The sequence below is a fragment of the Canis lupus genome, chromosome 7, assembly GCF_011100685.1.
Source record: "Canis lupus familiaris isolate Mischka breed German Shepherd chromosome 7, alternate assembly UU_Cfam_GSD_1.0, whole genome shotgun sequence".
Taxonomy (NCBI): domain Eukaryota; kingdom Metazoa; phylum Chordata; class Mammalia; order Carnivora; family Canidae; genus Canis; species Canis lupus.
Window position 1 is genome coordinate 71,080,029 of NC_049228.1, and position 16,568 is coordinate 71,096,596.

A 16,568-nucleotide genomic window follows, 5' to 3' on the forward strand; every position below is an offset into this window, starting at 1 on the left:
TGTCATAAGCAGAGTAATTATAAGTGTATATATGCTTAAAAACAAATTTTTATGTTAAAGGATATATGTAGGTCATGCTAAATCTAATCAATCTACAAAATTGCATAACTAAAATTATATTACTCAATAAGAAAAATGTTTACATCTTTGATACATCAGTAATAAAGTCACATTTGGCTAAACATAAGGTGAAGATGAGGTTCATAAAATAATTTTGCTTTAAAAATTTTTGAGTTAAAGAATTAAAACTGCATATGGCATCAAAAGCAAAATGAAAAAAAAAAATGAAAAAAAAAAAAAAAAGCAAAATGAACAAGTACTTAATTTTTCTGATATAATTAAATGCTGAGGATTAATTCCTGAAAAGATATGTGAACTTTGTTTAACTAGCTTTATTTTTTTAAGTTTTTATTGAAATTCCAGTTAATTAACAGTGTTATATTAGTTTCAGGCATACAATATAGTGATCCAACACTTCCATACATCACTTGTCACAAGTGCCCTGCTTAATCCCCATGACCTACTTAGCCTATCTCTCCACCCCCTCCCTCTCTGGTAAACTATAGTTAATAGTTCTCTTAGTTACTAGTCTGTTTGTTGGTTTATCTTTTTTCCCCCTTTGTTTATTTTGTTTCTTAAATTCCACATATGAGTGGAATCATGTGGTGTTTGTTTTTCTCTGACTTACTTCACTTAGCATACTACTAATTTTAATTCCAAATTGTCATCAGAAGTAATCCACAAAATGAATGAATCTAGTTATATTAGTATTTTTCCCACATATGATGGTATTTATTTTCTACTCACCAGTGCCTGACTGGAAAACATACTTAACTTTTTTAAGTTTTTTAATATTTAACTTAAATATTTAACTTTAAAAGATATTTCAAGTGACTTTTTCTAATAACCCAAATGATTTTCAGCAAAATTTTCAAAAAAAGTTCAGAAGAAGTTTAGACAACAATCTACTCAAGAATAATTATGTGATACTTACATTCTTTTAGGCTTAATTTTTTAAAAAAATTCAAGTATGTTTAACAGATACTATTAGTTTTAGGTGTACAATATAGGGATTCAACAATTCTATACATTACTCAGTATTCACTATAAGTATATACTTTCAATCTCTTTCATCTATTTCCCCCATCTTCCCACCCACCTCCCCTCTAGTAACCATTAGTTTCTGTAGAGCCAAATCTGTTTTTTCTCTCTTTTTCCTATGTTCATTTATTTTGTTTTATAGATTCCACATATGGGTGAAATAATTGTATATATCTTTCTCTGACTTATTTCACTTAGAATTACACCTTTTAGAGCCATCAAAATTATTGCAAATGGCAAGATTTTATTCTTTTTTGTGGCTAAGTAGTATTCCATTGTTTGTATGACTACATATGTACCACATCTCCTTTATCCATTCATCTATCAATAAACACTTGGGTTGCTTCCATATTTTGGCTCTTGTAAATAATGCTGCAATAAATATAGGGATGCATCTATATTTCTGTATTAGTGTTTTTGTTTTCTATGGGTCGATATCTAGTAGTGGAATTATTGAATCATATATGATAATACTCTTTTTAAGTTTTTGAGAAACCTCCATATTGTTTTCCATGGTGGCTGCACCAGTTTACATTCCCACCAAAAGTGCATGAAGGTTCTTTTTCCTCTATACCTTCACTAACACTTGTTATTTCTTGTGCTTTTGATTTTAGCCATTCCAACAAGTGTAAGTTGATCTCCTTGCAGTTTTGATTTTCATTTCCTTGTGATGATGAGCATCTTTTCATGAGTCTATTAACCAACTGTATGTCTTCTTTGAAAAAAATGCCTATTTATGTACTCTGCCCATTTTTAAATTAAATCATTTGTATTTTTGGTGTTGAGTTGTGTATTTTTTAATATATTTTGTATATTAGCCCCTTTTGGATATAGTATTTACAAATATCTTCTCCAATTCAATAGGCTACCTTTTTTTTAAAAAAAGATTTTATTTATTTATTCATGAGAGACAGAAAGAGAGAGAGGCAGAGATACAGGCAGAGGGAGAAGCAGGCTCCGTGCAGGGAGCCCGATGTGGGACTCGATCCTGGGACTCCAGGATCACACCCTGGGCCAAAGGCAGGCGCTAAACCACTGAGCCACCCGGGCAGCCCAATAGGCAACCTTTTGTTTTGCTGATGTTTTCCTTTGTTGTGCAAAAGCTTTTTACTCTGGTGCCATCCCAATAGTTTAATTTTGCTTGGGTTTCCCTTGTCTCAGGAGACCCAGCTAGAAAATGATTTCTATGGCTGATGTCAAAAGGATTGCTTCTATATTTTCTTCTAGGATTTTTATGGTTATGGTTGTCATATTTAAGTGTTGACTCCAATTTAAGTTTATTTTTGTGTATGGTGTAAGAAAATGGCTCAATTTCATTCTTTTGCATGTAGGTGTTCAGTTTTCGCAACACTGTTTGTTGAAGAGACTGTTCTTTCCCCATTGTATATTCTTGCCTCCTTTGTTGTAGTTTAATTGACCATACAAGTATAGGCTTATTTCTGGGCTCTCTATTTGGTTCTATTGATCTATGTCGATTTTTTGTGCCAGTACTATACTGTTTTCATTACTACAGCTTTGTAGTGTGTTTTCAAATCTGGGATTGTGATACCTCCAGCTTTATTCTGACTTCTCAAGATTGCTTTGGCTATTTGGGATCTTTTATGATTCTATAGGAATTTTAGGATTATTTGTTCTAGTTCTGTGAAAACTGCTCTTGGTATTTTGATAGGGATGGCATTTAATATGTAAATCACTTTGAGTACTATGAAAATTTTAACAATATCGGTTTTTCCAGTACATGAGCATGGAATATATTTTATTTGTTTGTATCATCTTCAATTTCTTCCATGAATATTTTATAGTTTTTAGAGTACAGAGCTTTTACCTCCTTGGTTAAATTTATGCCTAGGCATTTTATTATTTATAGAAAGAGGGAGGAGGGGCAGAGGGACAAGGAGAAAGAGTGCAAGGCCCAGTGTAGGGCTTAATCTCACAACCTTGAGATCATAACCTGAGCAGATATCAAGAGTCAAATGCTTAACCCACAGAGCCATCCAGGTGCCTCTTTATTCTATTTTTTGGTGCAACTCTAAATGGGATTGTTTTTTACATTTCTTTTTCTACTACTTCATTATTAGTGTAGAGCAATGCAACAGATTTCCATATATTGATTCTATATCCTGTAACCTGAATTCATTTGTCAGTTCTAGTAATTTTTGGTGGAGTCTTCAGGTTTTTCTTTTTTAAAAAACAAACAAACAAACATTTTACTTATTTATCCATTCATGAGAGACACAGAGACAGAGGCAGAGACACAGGCAGAGGGAGAAGCAGGCTCCATGCAAGGAGCCTGATGTGGGACTCGATCCCAGATTCCAGGATCAGGACCTGAGCCAAAGGCAGACGCTCAACCTCTGAGCTATCCAGGCATCCCTTCAGGTTTTTCTATATATAGAATTATGCCATGTGCAAATAGTGAAAATTTTACGTTTTCCTTTCTAATTTGGATGCCTTTTTTTTCTTTTTGTTCCCTAATGGCTGTGGCTAGGACGTCCAGTACTATGTTGATTAAAAGTGGTTAGAATAGACATCCTTGTCTTGTTCCTGATCTTAGAAGAAAAGCCCTCAGTTCTTCCAGGTCAAGTATAATGTTAACTGTGGATTTTTAATATATGATTTATTATATTTGAGGTATGTTCCCTCTAAACTTACTTTATTGAGAGTTTTTATCATGAATGGATGTTGTACTTTGTTAGATGTTTTTTTTTTTCTGAATCTGAAATGATAATGTGGTTTTTATCCTTTCTTTTGTTAATGTGATATATTGCATTGATTGATTTACAAATATTGAGCCCTGCATCCTTGGAATAAATCCCACCTGAATGTGGTGAATGATTTGTTTAATGTATGATTGGATTCAGTTTGCTAATATTTTTTTGAGAATTTTTGCATCGATGTTCATAGGCATATTGGCCTATAGTTTTCTTTCTTTGGTAGTGTCTTTATTTGGTTTTGCTATCAGAGTAATGCTGGACTCATAAATGAATTTGGAAGTTTTTCTTTCTTTTCTACTTTTTGGAATAATTTGAGAAGAATAGGTATTAACTCTTCTTTAAATGTTTGGTAGAATTCACCTGTGAAGCCATCTAGTCCTGCACTTTTGTTTATTAGGAGTTTTTTGATGCTGGTTCAATTTAATTGCTAATCAATTTGTTCGTTCTTTTTTCCTGATTCAGTTTTGAAGGTTATGTTTCTAGGACTGTATCCATTTTTTCTAGGTTGTCTAATTGGTGGCATATAATTTTTCAGAACATTATTTTATAACTTTTTGTATTTCTTTTTTTTTTTAAGATTTTATTTATTTATTCATGAGAGACACAGATACAGATAGAGGCACAGACACAGGCAGAGGGAGAAGCAGGCTTCATGCAGGGAGCCTGACATGGAGCTCCATCCTGGGTCTCCAGGATCAGGCCCTGGACCGAAGGTGGCTCTAAACTGCTGAGCCACCGGGGCTGCCCAGTCTTTGTATTTCTGTGGTGCTGTTATTTCTCCTCTTTCCTTCCTGATTTTGAGTCTTTCTGTCCCTCTGTCTCTTTTTTGATAAAACTGGCTAATGGTTTTCCAATTTTGTTGACCTTTTCTTTCTCTTATTAATCTGTTCTATTGTGTTTTTAGTCTCTATTTCTGCTCTAATCTTTATTATATCCATCCTTCTCCAGGAGTTGGGCTTTGTTTTTCTTCTAGCTCCTTTAGGTATTTTAGTTTTTCCTATTTCTTGAGGTGGATCTGTATTGCTATAATCTTCCCTCTTTGAACAGCTTTTGCTGCATCCCAAAGATTTTGGATCATTGTGCTTTCATTTTCATTTGTCTCCATGTATATATTTTTTTATTTTGTCTTTGATTTCTTGGTTGACCCATTCATGTTTAATATCATGTTATTTAACTTCTGTGTATTTGTTATTTCTAGATTTTTTTCTTGTGATTACTAATTTTATACTATTGTGTTCAGAAAAGATGCATGATAGGATTTCAATCTTTTTTAATTTATTGGGACTTGTTTGGTGGCCTAATGGAGTCTATTCTGGAGAATGTTCCATGTGCACTTGAAAAGAGTGTGTATTGTTTTTGGTTGGAATGTTCTAAAATATGTTAGAATCTGGTCCACTATGGCATTCAAAACTACTGTTTCCTTATTAACTTTCTGCCTGAATGATTTATCCACTGATGTAAGTGGGTTGATTAAAGTCCCCTATTATTCTTGTATTACTATCAGTTTCTTCCTTTAAGTCTATTAATAGCTGCTGCATGTATTAGAGTGTGTAAATACTTAACAATTGATATGTCTTTTGTTAGGTTGTTCCCTTTATGATTATGTAGTGTCTTTCTTTGTTACAGTCTTTGTTTTAAAGTCTAATTGGTCTGATGTATTGCTACTCCAGCTTTTTTTTCACCTCCATTTGCATTTGCATGGTAAATGTTTTTCTATCCCTTTTCTTTCAATCTGCATATGTCTTTAAGTCTGAAATGTAGGCATCATATAGATAGGTTTTATTTTTGGTTTTGTATTTAAGCAAACTTCACTTGTAAGGTAAATATTGTCATTAGGGTACTCACAATCTTCCAGTTCTCATGCTTCCTGGCATGTGGTAGGCTTGCACGTTGCTGACCTCTTGAAATTTAGGCATGTGACTTGCTTTAGTAAATGGAATGATGTGGGTCACTTCCTTGTGCAAACTTTAAGAGTCCTTCTTGCTCTGCCATGGCAGTTGACAATGTTTCAGTGGTGGCTATCTGTCACATCAGTTCTAAAATAAAGGCCATCATTGTGGAGCAGAGTCCCAGTCAAACTGAGAAGGACACATAATCGTGTTTTACAAGTCAAGCAATATGGGGGATTATTTGTTGTCACAGCTTAAGGTAGCTCATTCTAATATACATATATTTAGATTTTTCAAATAAGCAGATATATGTACAAAATAAGTTAATTTGAATATTTCTTACATAAATCCCACTGATTAAATATTTCCTTCAGAGGAACTTGAAGTTCTAATTACCTGACAAAACACTTTAGACTTTTGGGATGGTGGCTCAGTGATTGATCGTGGGCCTAGAGCTCAGAGTGTGATCCTGGGATCTTGGGATAGAGTCAGTCCCACATGAGGCTCCCTCCAGGGAGCCTGTTTATTCCTCTGCCTATTTCTCTGCCTCTCTGTGTATGTCTCTCATAAATAAAGAGAATCTTTAAAAAAAAAAAAAACTTTAGATTTTCTGAGTGAAAGACAACATGTTTTGGTATGAAATAGTTCAATTTGAATAGATTTCCCATCTCTTCACAAACAGTCAGGAATTTGGGGGTCTATCTTTAATATAAGTGACAATTTTCACAGATTTTAAAATAATTTTTCTAAATAATTGTGTATACCCAATGCAACAAAAACATTCCTTATACATTCAACACAGAATATCTTAGCCTAAGAGTAAATACATGATTAGTATCAGTGCTTAACCCAGTATATCATGTTTAGTCCATGCTACTGTTTAGGATGAAGTTGTCAATTCATTTAGAGATCTCTAAGTACAGCTATTTGAAATGCTTGACCGAAAAAAAAAGTCTTCTTGGAATTCCTTATTCACTCATACTTGAAAAACAGTTAATGAGTTATATGTTGATACACATAAAATAGTAATCATTTTGTTGGTTTCCGCCGTATCGAGAACTTTAAAAATGTTTCATGTTTTGATGGAGGCACTTTATCAATTATTTCATTTGTTTTGTGTCCAAACATCATTTTCATCATTTTTTTTCACAGCACATTTACTAAGGATCCTGCCAATATTTCAGCATCTGTAGCAATTGTGTTAAATGTACACAAGTCTTCTAAAGCTTTTGCATTTATTCTCTGCTATAAGACACATTAATTTATTGGGACATAGTTGAATTTTCTTAAACTTAATTTCAAATATTTAATAGATACCCTTTGGTGTTCCTTGGGTACTTTAAAATTATGCTTGAGGATGATTAGTCTGTGTCTCCAAAAAATGATTCAAAATAGAATAAACTACATCGCTAGTTATAAAAATAAGGCACATTAAATATTTCTATAATTTTAATTTTTAATTGATATATAGTTTATATATGGTATTATATCAGTTTCAGGTCTCCAATATAATAATTCAATATTTATATATATTGAGAAATAGTCATCACATTAAATCCGGTTAACATCTATCACCATATACGATTACAAAAAACAATTTGTTTTTCTTGTGATGAGGAGTTTTAAGAACTTTCAAATATGCTATATAGTAACATTAATTATATTCACCATGCACTATATTATATCCCCATGACATTTATTTTCTAACTGGAAGTTTGTACATTGTGACCCTCGATACCCTGTTCACCTCTGGCAACCACCATTCTGCTCTCTGTCTATTAATGGGAAGTGATTTAGACCAAATTCTGCTTCCTAAGAGTGATTCTTCTGATCACTCACCTGTGTCTTCTTGTTTCTGATTTCTGAGTTTATTCTTCCTTTTTCATGAGAAATGGCCTCTGTAGGCAACTTAAGGAAATTTCCCAGTCTACTTTCTTTCTAATTTCTTTTTTATTATTTTTAAAAAGATTTTATTTATTTTGAGAGAGAGAGCATGAACATGCACACACACACACACTAGGGGAGGGGCAAAGGAGAGGGAGAGAATCCTAAACAGATTCCATGCTGAGTGAGGAGCCTGATGTGGTGCTTGATCTTGCGACCCTGAGATCATGACCTGAGTGTAAACCAAAAGTCTAACACTTAACTGACTGAGCCACCAAGGTGCCCCCTCAGTCAGCTTTCTGTTCTTAGAGTTATAGGGCTCAGAGTTCTCTTTTCTTCTTAGATTGTCTCCTTGCCATTTAGTCTGAACTCCTATAGATCCTGTGTGAACTTTTAAAGTCATCTATGTATTATGTTATAACCCATTCCATTAGACAGAAGCAATAAGCATAAGACAGGGTCCTTCCTACTTGGCTCATGGGTCAGTTTACTGTGGAACAATATCTATCTTTAAGATTCTTAGACATTCCTCAGACACTATATTATGTATCACAGGCAATATGAAGAATGTCCTTATGGTTTTGGAAGTCTTTTAGTCTATATGAGATAGCCTGCACATCTTACTTTAAATTCTGCTGAGATTTTTTACAAAGAAACTTACAGGTGCAACCCAGATCTCATCTTTTCCTGAGGTTACATTTTACTATAGATGTGGTCTTTGACCTGAAGCCAATTATTACTCTGAGAGTCTTTGTATAAGAAATACTTGGAATGATAAACAGTTGTATTTTCACTCTTGTCAAGCCCTGATTTCATTACATTCCTTCTAAATACTGTTTGTAAGCTGAACGTTCTTTAGCTTATCTCATGCCTCCCCTACCTCATCAAAAGAGCCAAGATAATTCAACTAGTACTTTCAACTCTGTCTGGAAATCACCACAGCTAAAATCACAAGTTCCTTGATGCCTTTTCTATTTTTCCACATTATCTCAAACAACTGTTTTTTGAATTTTCCATTATTATATAATGTGGGTTTCCTTTCCTCTGGCCTCCCATCATGGTTTCCATACTGTCTTTCAAGCCTTCATTAGTAATACCTTAAGGTCCTTCCAGTTTCTCCCTGCTACCTGCTAACAAAACCAATACCATACTTTTTTGCCACGGCAGACCCATTTCTAATATGAATTTCTGTTTTGGTTATCTCTTGTGGTATAATAAACAGCCCAAACCTTAGTGTCTTAATTTTTTTTCTATTTCTTCTGATTCAAGAGTTGACGGGGTAGTTTTTCTGTTAGTCTACTCAAGATCTGTTTTATTGCTGCAGTTAGGTGTGTTGAGGTTGGAATCTCCAAGAGGGCTTTATTCATGTGACTTGTGCTTCAGCAGGCTTAGATGGAATTCTGGAATCAGCTAGGATACTGCAAGGCCTGGGCCTCTTTTTCTATCAGCGTGGTTCCAGAGCTTCTCCCCTGCCACTTAGCTTTAACATGTGGCCTCATCATATAGGCTCTCTAGGAGGGAAAGATTTATTAATGGTGACTCAGATTTCCTAAATCTCAAAGAGTTGAAGGGTTCAGGTCTTCTTAAACATTAGGTCTGGAGATGTCATATCACTCTACCACATCCCATTAGTTAAAGCAGATCATCTAGATTTAATGTGGCAGGGCACTGAACAGTGGTTTGAGAACAGGAAGGAATGGTCCCATCATTTTTGGGAATTAGCCACCACATGTTAATACAAACATATTACTTTTAGAAAATGATGGTCTCTGCATTAACCTAAAATGCTATTTTGTTCCATTGGTGGTATTCAATCCACTTTTGGAGAAACAGTGGTTTAGCTGTGCTATCATTGTGTCAAATACTTATCTAGAAATACCAAAATTGGTAATAAACATTTAGGGAAATTTAAGTAGTACAATGTACCATGAAATTATTTAACTGTGTTTTTAAAGATTTTATGGTTATTAATGAATTGCTTTCCCCCCCTTTTTGCTTAATGTGCTGCAGACACTTCATATTCTAGTCCAATAGTTTCCTGCAAGCAGTGCGATAAAAAATGGTTTAGGCAGACTGTCAAACCCTTCTTTAGAAGAGTTCAGAGGCACTCAATAATCTGAAGAGATAAGCAGGTGATACATATTGGTTAAGAATAGAGTAGAAAATATGTGTGACAATAATTTATTTATAACCAAATAATATGCTTTTTTGCATAGCTGCAAAATAGGTATGAAATTGCCTGAAGCCCATTTATTCTGCTGAAGTGAAATATCAATTTAAAATAAGCTTTACAAAAGACAACAAATATGCCAGGTAGTTAAAAGTTAATATTTGTAATATATCCTCAAAACACATTAAGTCTCACCCAAAGTGGATTTTCTTGTACACAGAAGTGCCAAGTAAGCTGCCATTGTTGTAAAATACAACTCGTCTGTTGATTCTATTGACAGTATTGGCTACAACATTTGAAGCCACATGACACATTAAAATGTTAATTTTATCAAGGCTTTTTTCCCCTTAAATCAAGTTATTCATAATATGATCCTTATTTAAATATTTAAACTTTTGCATAATTTTAAAGTATTTTGATTTGTCTTTTACATATTCTTTTCTCTCCTAAATGGCAAAAAATCCTTCTGAGATGCTTTTAACATCCAAGAAGGAAGTGAATTATTTCAGCACCTAACAACTCAGTTTGCAGCACTAACCCCAGGGCTATTGCTGGCCATAATCCATAGTAGTTGCGCCGTTCTTAAACATTTTCCTATTTCATGTCAGAGGATTGGCATAATACATACTAATTGCTAAAACAATAAACTTATCCACCAAGCACCAGAAAAAAATGATATACCCAACATACAATTCTATGTTAATGATGTGATTGTTACCCTAAGTATTGTGCAATGTACAACTTTTATGTACCCAGACAAATGCTTGACCAAATCAAATGCTAGTCCATTCATTCATTTCTTCACTCACAAATATTTATTTAACATGTATAATAAGTCAGGCACAATTCTAGGATTAGGGGTATTTGAATGCCCAGAACACAGCTTATACTGAAGGAGTCTAGTCTCGATGGGAGAAGTTTAACTGGTAATAGCTTATATCTGTATATAAAATAGGCAATTCTTCCCTCAACATTATCTTTCAGAAAAAGTGTCATTTCATATTTTTGTCCTAACATACTCTACTGCATTACAGGACACTATCTCAATGACTCCATTTTGAAAGTTACTGCTTAGGGAAAGCTCAAACTATCGATAGTCTTCAGCTGCTTAGATAGGTCATCAGATGGAAGAAGTAAAAGTAGTTAAAGGAATTTAATATAAATTTGCTAATTATTCTTGGAGGTGTTATCTCAGGTTTCAAGTGCTGAATGTCATAAAAAAATCTATGTATAGAATCACTTTAACAAGCAATAGACTAAGTAGCTATCTGTGGAGAACATAAATATAAATACACAGGAAAAATTGACCAAAGCAAAGGAACTGCTAGTGTTATGCAAATGGGTCTCTGTGTCCGGAGTCAAATTTTCAGTTACAGTACCACACATGAGCAGAAAATTTGTATCTCAAACAACCACATTAGATCACTTACAGCTTGAGTAATATAGAAGGTATATTTTTAAAAAGGAATTACAGAATTAAATATTTTTAGAAACATATATGGAGGAAAATATCAGTATTTTCTTTTTAAAAGGTTAAATCATTTTTATAACTAAAACATTTCAGACATCCAGAAAAGTACAACAAAAACATAGACTATGTGCCTGCTACATAGCTCTAGCAAGGCACAGTGCCTTTTCTGAATAATTTGACATAGGTTAATCTATTATGTTCATATTTATTATGTAAAAAGAACAAAAGGGTTTTTCAATCTGTCCAAGTGTTTATGAAAAATTGTTATTTTCATAAAATTTTCCAGTGTGGGAAAATAGATAAGGCATCCAATAGTCATGTATTATTAACATGCATTCTTGGTACAGATTCAGGTCTTGTTTATCAGAGGAGTGGGCAAGGAACCACTGAAATTAGAGAGAATTTTCATTGACTTCAAGAAAATAGTGATTGGTGGTGGCAGGACATTGGTAGTAATCTACTAGTTAGCTATGGATGTTACCATGGTCACCAGTGCAGTACAGAAAATCATGAGTGGGAGCAAAAGAAAATGATGAGAACCAAGAATAGTTTCTTTATATAAAGTATGTATTTTTGAAAGATAATTATTTACTTGTAATTTTCTTATTGAAGTTTTCCTTTGTTTCAGACACTGGTCTTTTAAATGGCAAAGTCCCTCTTAATAGAAACATAAAAGATCTTGATGTAAGTATTATTAATAACTATTTCCATTCTATCTTATTTTGCTCTTTTCTTTTGACAGTTTGAAAAGACCTTTAGTGTTTACAAAAAAAGATTAGAGCACATGGGCTGTCCTCTAGAAGACACAATCTTATAAATGGTTTGCCTCATCAATGTTATGTAATGTTTATTATGGTGGAAATTCAAATATTGTAATTTAGCTTTTGAAGAAATTATTTCAGCTGGCCATTCAGCTCTAATTTCAAATACTTCATTCATGTATAGATTGATAATAATCTGAAATGATATTGAAATTTTGAAATAAATGTCTATTATACATGTATGTCATGGTAGTCACAAGTATCCTAATGTATTTCGAGACATTGATAGGGACAATTTCACGTTTTTGTTTTGGGCATGATGTATGTATGCAATGGAAGATAAGGCCATAGAGTGGTGCCCCATTAAGAAAAACTGGAACATCAGTCAAGTTTCAATCAGAGGAAAAAAAAAAAAAAAAGAGTAGGTAAGAAGGACAGAGGGAAGGAGGGAGGGAGGAGGTCAATGATGATGAGGAAGAGCATGAGAAAAAAGACAATAGATTTGTTACAGGAGATTGGCTTACACAACTGTGGAAGTCTCTGTGAGACTGCTGTGTCCTCATATAATGCTAGATCCTGAAGTTGATGTGGGAGGCAAAGTGGTATGGATGCAAATGGGGAGGACCAAAAGTAAGGTGGAATCCATGAGATGAGCCAGAATCCCACATGGATGGACTAAATGCATATCTTGTTTTCCCTAGCTTTGGTAATGAGGGTATCCTACAGAAGCCATACTTTGTCAAAGCTAAACATTACACATATGTGCATGAGTCAGACAGCTAAAGGAGGTTCCAGGGAAGGGCTCACTAATGAGGTGAGTCAGCAGATATGCAACAACATGTGTGAATTACAAAGTATTGCTCCTTATCTTATGTTTCCCAGGTAGCACGGGGATATCCCTTGTGGCCTACTCTTGTGCCTCAGTTGTCCTTTGCAGGCATAAGCAAGACGTTCTTCTCTTATTTTCTTAGCCTTCTGCAAATTATAATAGTTATAATGCATTGACTATTTGCCATGCAGCTGGTACATGGTTGTTTCATTTAATCTTTAATAATTTATTGTGAGATAAGGTTTATTAATAACCCAATTTTACAGATGAGAAAATGAAGGTTTAGAAAGACTAATTAATTTACATGAGGATGTAACACTAAAACTGTTGAGAGACTTGGTGTCTAGGATAATGCACATATTCTGAACCTCCAAACCATGCCCATTTTTATTACAGAACACATGTGAATATATTCTGATTATTTTTATCTATACATGTCTGATGTCTTTTCCAGCATGCTGGAAAAACTCCTTTAAGGAAAGAAAACATATTTTTTTCTACTTGGATCACCAGTTTTGCTTCTGCTTTTCTTTGTAAAAACAGAGAATAAAATCTCATTTTAAGACTTCAGTAAATTATAATCAAAAGCTTTTTTTTTTTGGCAGTGACTTTTAGGCAAATAATTATCAAAGCCTTAGGAAGTTTCCAGAAAATAGATTTTTTAATTGTATAAAAATTTCCTTAGTTTTTTTTTGGAGTGATAAACTACTGTCATGGTCTTATACATAAAATTCAGCAGCATCATATTTGATAATGACTGCCCCAGGGCTTATCAGCATAATCACCGGGAAGAAATGACTCTCTTGTCAGGCATCAGAGAAGTGCAATAAGGTCATTTCCCTTCACCCTGGAAACAATAAGAAAAAGAAAATAGATGTTTTGGTGATGATAAATGATAAAGAAATAAAATTAAAAGGAAATTAGAAAAAAAGGGGAAATATTAAATAAAGAAACAACAACAATAAACAGTGGTACCCATACTAAAAAAGGTGTCTTCACTATGAAAAAGGACCTTGCTGACAGCCTCCTGACCACAATAAGTACATTACTGGGAGAGATGTCACTAGACCTAATTTTAACATACAACATTTATTAGCACTGACTAAAGAAAAGTATTGAAAATAGGAAACTTTAAGAAAATAATTTGATGGGAAAGCAGAGGATTTTTATCATTGATTCTTGACTTCCACATTTAAAAGTATTAAATACCTGATACCAAATGCATTCTAAGCTTTTCTTAAGAGGCAGGCTTTCTGCTTGCTCTTGAACATATAATGATGAATGAGTCAAGGTCCCTCACCTTATGATGATGACAGTACAATAGGGACACATACAAAGAATGAGATGAATGCAAGTCAGGGTGAGAAGTGCAGCAATAGGATAAAGCACAGGAGGGGAACCAGACTGAGTGTTGAGGCTTCAGAGTAGACTTTCTGGAGACTGTCACATATATGACATGAAGGATGGATGAAATTTAGCTAAAGAAAAGAACATAAGAATAGAGAAAAACAGCCCAACTCTAAAATGATAGGAGGTAAGAAAAAAATATGGCATGTTCTAGGAATAACAATCCCTACAAACTCAAAGGTTATATTTTAGAAATGTATTGTAAATGACAAATCAGGGTGGGCATAGGCAAAGTCTCACTAAAGTCCTAAAGCAAGTCAAATAAACAAAAAGAACATATCTATGCTTTAGAAGGCAGCTTCTTCCAAAGCCAAGCAGTAAATTGGAATTAAATCTCTATTCTAGCGTTTCTTGAATATTGTGTTTATCTGGAAGTATTTTTGAGTTGTTTCTCATAAGCCTATTTTCCCACATGCTTTATGTTCTGTACCTAACTGTTAAAGTTTTGAGCAAGTTTTGTGCTTAAAATCTCCTTTACTTCATTTTTGCATGTCATGGTTTATTGATATTTTTATAAGTTATCATATAACTTAAGCACCTAAATCTAGTCTTGTAATTAGATAATGAGACATAAAATTTACTGTGCTCTTCCTTTGATAATTACATATAGTTTTCAAAATGGGAAAAACAATGTTTTTTGTGTTATTTTTCTTTAAAAAGACTCAACAGGGATCCCTGGGTGGCTTAGCGGTTTAGTGCCTGCCTTTGGCCCAGGGCGTGATCCTGGAGTCCCGGGATCAAATCCCGCATCAGGCTCCCTGCATGGAGCCTGCTTCTCCCTCTGCCTGTGTCTCTGCCTCTCTCTCTCTCTCTCTGTGTGTCTATCATGAATAAATAAATAAAATCTTTTAAAAAAAAAGACTCAACATAACTTTATAAATCATGTAATTAAACAACACACTAAAAATATTTGTCATATGCAAATATATAAAATCATATTAAAATCAAGAGAGGACACAAACCCAAACCATGATGAGATATCACCTTACACCTGTCAAAATGGCTAAAATAAAAAAGAAAATAAATAACAAGTATTGAAGAGAACGTGGAGAAAAAGGCCCGCTGTGTACTGTTGGTGGGAATGCAAATTCGTGCAGCCACTGTGAAAAACAGTATGGAGCTTCCTTAAGAATTAAAAATAGAAATATCAAAATATCAATAATCCCACTACTGGGTATTTACCCAAAGAAAATGGAAACACTAATTTAAAAACACACATGCACCCCTGTGATTAACTGCAGCATTTTTTACAATAGCTAGGGTAAGGAAGTAACCTAAGTCCATTGATAGACAAGTGGATAAGGAGGATGTGGTGTGCACATACAATGGAATATTACACAGCCGTAGAAAGATGGGATCTTACATTTGTGACGACATGGAAAAACCTAGAGGTGTTTATTCTAAATGAAATAAGTCAAACTGAGACAAATATCATATGATTTCATTCATATGTGAAACTGAAAAACAAATGAATAAACAAACAAAAAGCAGAATCAGACCTATAAATATAGAGAAAAAAATTGATGGTTGCCAGAAAAAAAATTGCTGGTTGCCAGATAGAGGGGAGTTTAGGAGTGGGCAAAATGGGGGAAAAGGAGTAGAAGATATGGCTTCCAGTTATGGAATAAATAAGCCATGAAAATAAAAGGCACAATATAGGGAATATAGTCAATGTTATTGCGATAGTGAAATATGGGGACCGATGACAGCTACACTTGTGGTGAGCATAGCATGAAGTATACAGATTTTTTTTTCTCTCATTAAACTTCTGTTTTAATGGGTCTCAAAATTCTGTGACAGATTTTTGGTCAAGTTGTTTCCATTTAAAAAGTACTGATTTTAAAAACTAATAAAACTGCCACACACGCACAAAAAAAAAAAAAAAAAGGTCTACAAAACATTCTCCTTTCCTTCTGAAGGTTTTACGATGCATTGTTATCATTAACCAGTCTTTTACTATTAAACTTAAATAGCCAATTGACACAAACAGTTCTGAGACCGTTCTTCCACCACTGATTAAGACTGGGGTGGCAGGTATTGGGGATAATATTCATTTAGCCTTCTGAGCTTCCTGGGCAGACTCAGTGACTTTGCCAGCTCCAGCTGCCTTCTCGTCCACTGCGTTGATGACACCCACAGCAACCGTCTGTCTCATGTCATGAACAGCAAAATGGCCCAGAGGAGGATAGTCAGAGACGCTCTCAACACACATAGGTTTGCCAGGAACCATATCAACAATGGCAGCATCCCCAGATTTCAAGAACTTGGGACCATCTTCCAGCTTCTTTCCAGAACGACGATCTATCTTTTCCTTCAGCTCAGCAAACTTGCAAGCAATGTGA

At 34.2% G+C, this 16,568-nt stretch overlaps 1 long non-coding RNA gene across 2 annotated transcripts in view; it reads left to right on the plus strand.

Annotated features, from left to right (window-relative positions):
• The window catches only part of LOC111096915, a 149,582-nt gene that overhangs the window by 35,823 nt on the left and 97,191 nt on the right, over positions 1-16,568 (plus strand). For both annotated transcript variants that reach the window (XR_005361722.1, XR_005361723.1), the window contains exon 2: positions 11,858-11,913. This is a non-coding gene — a long non-coding RNA (uncharacterized LOC111096915). The remainder of the gene's footprint in view (positions 1-11,857; positions 11,914-16,568) is intronic.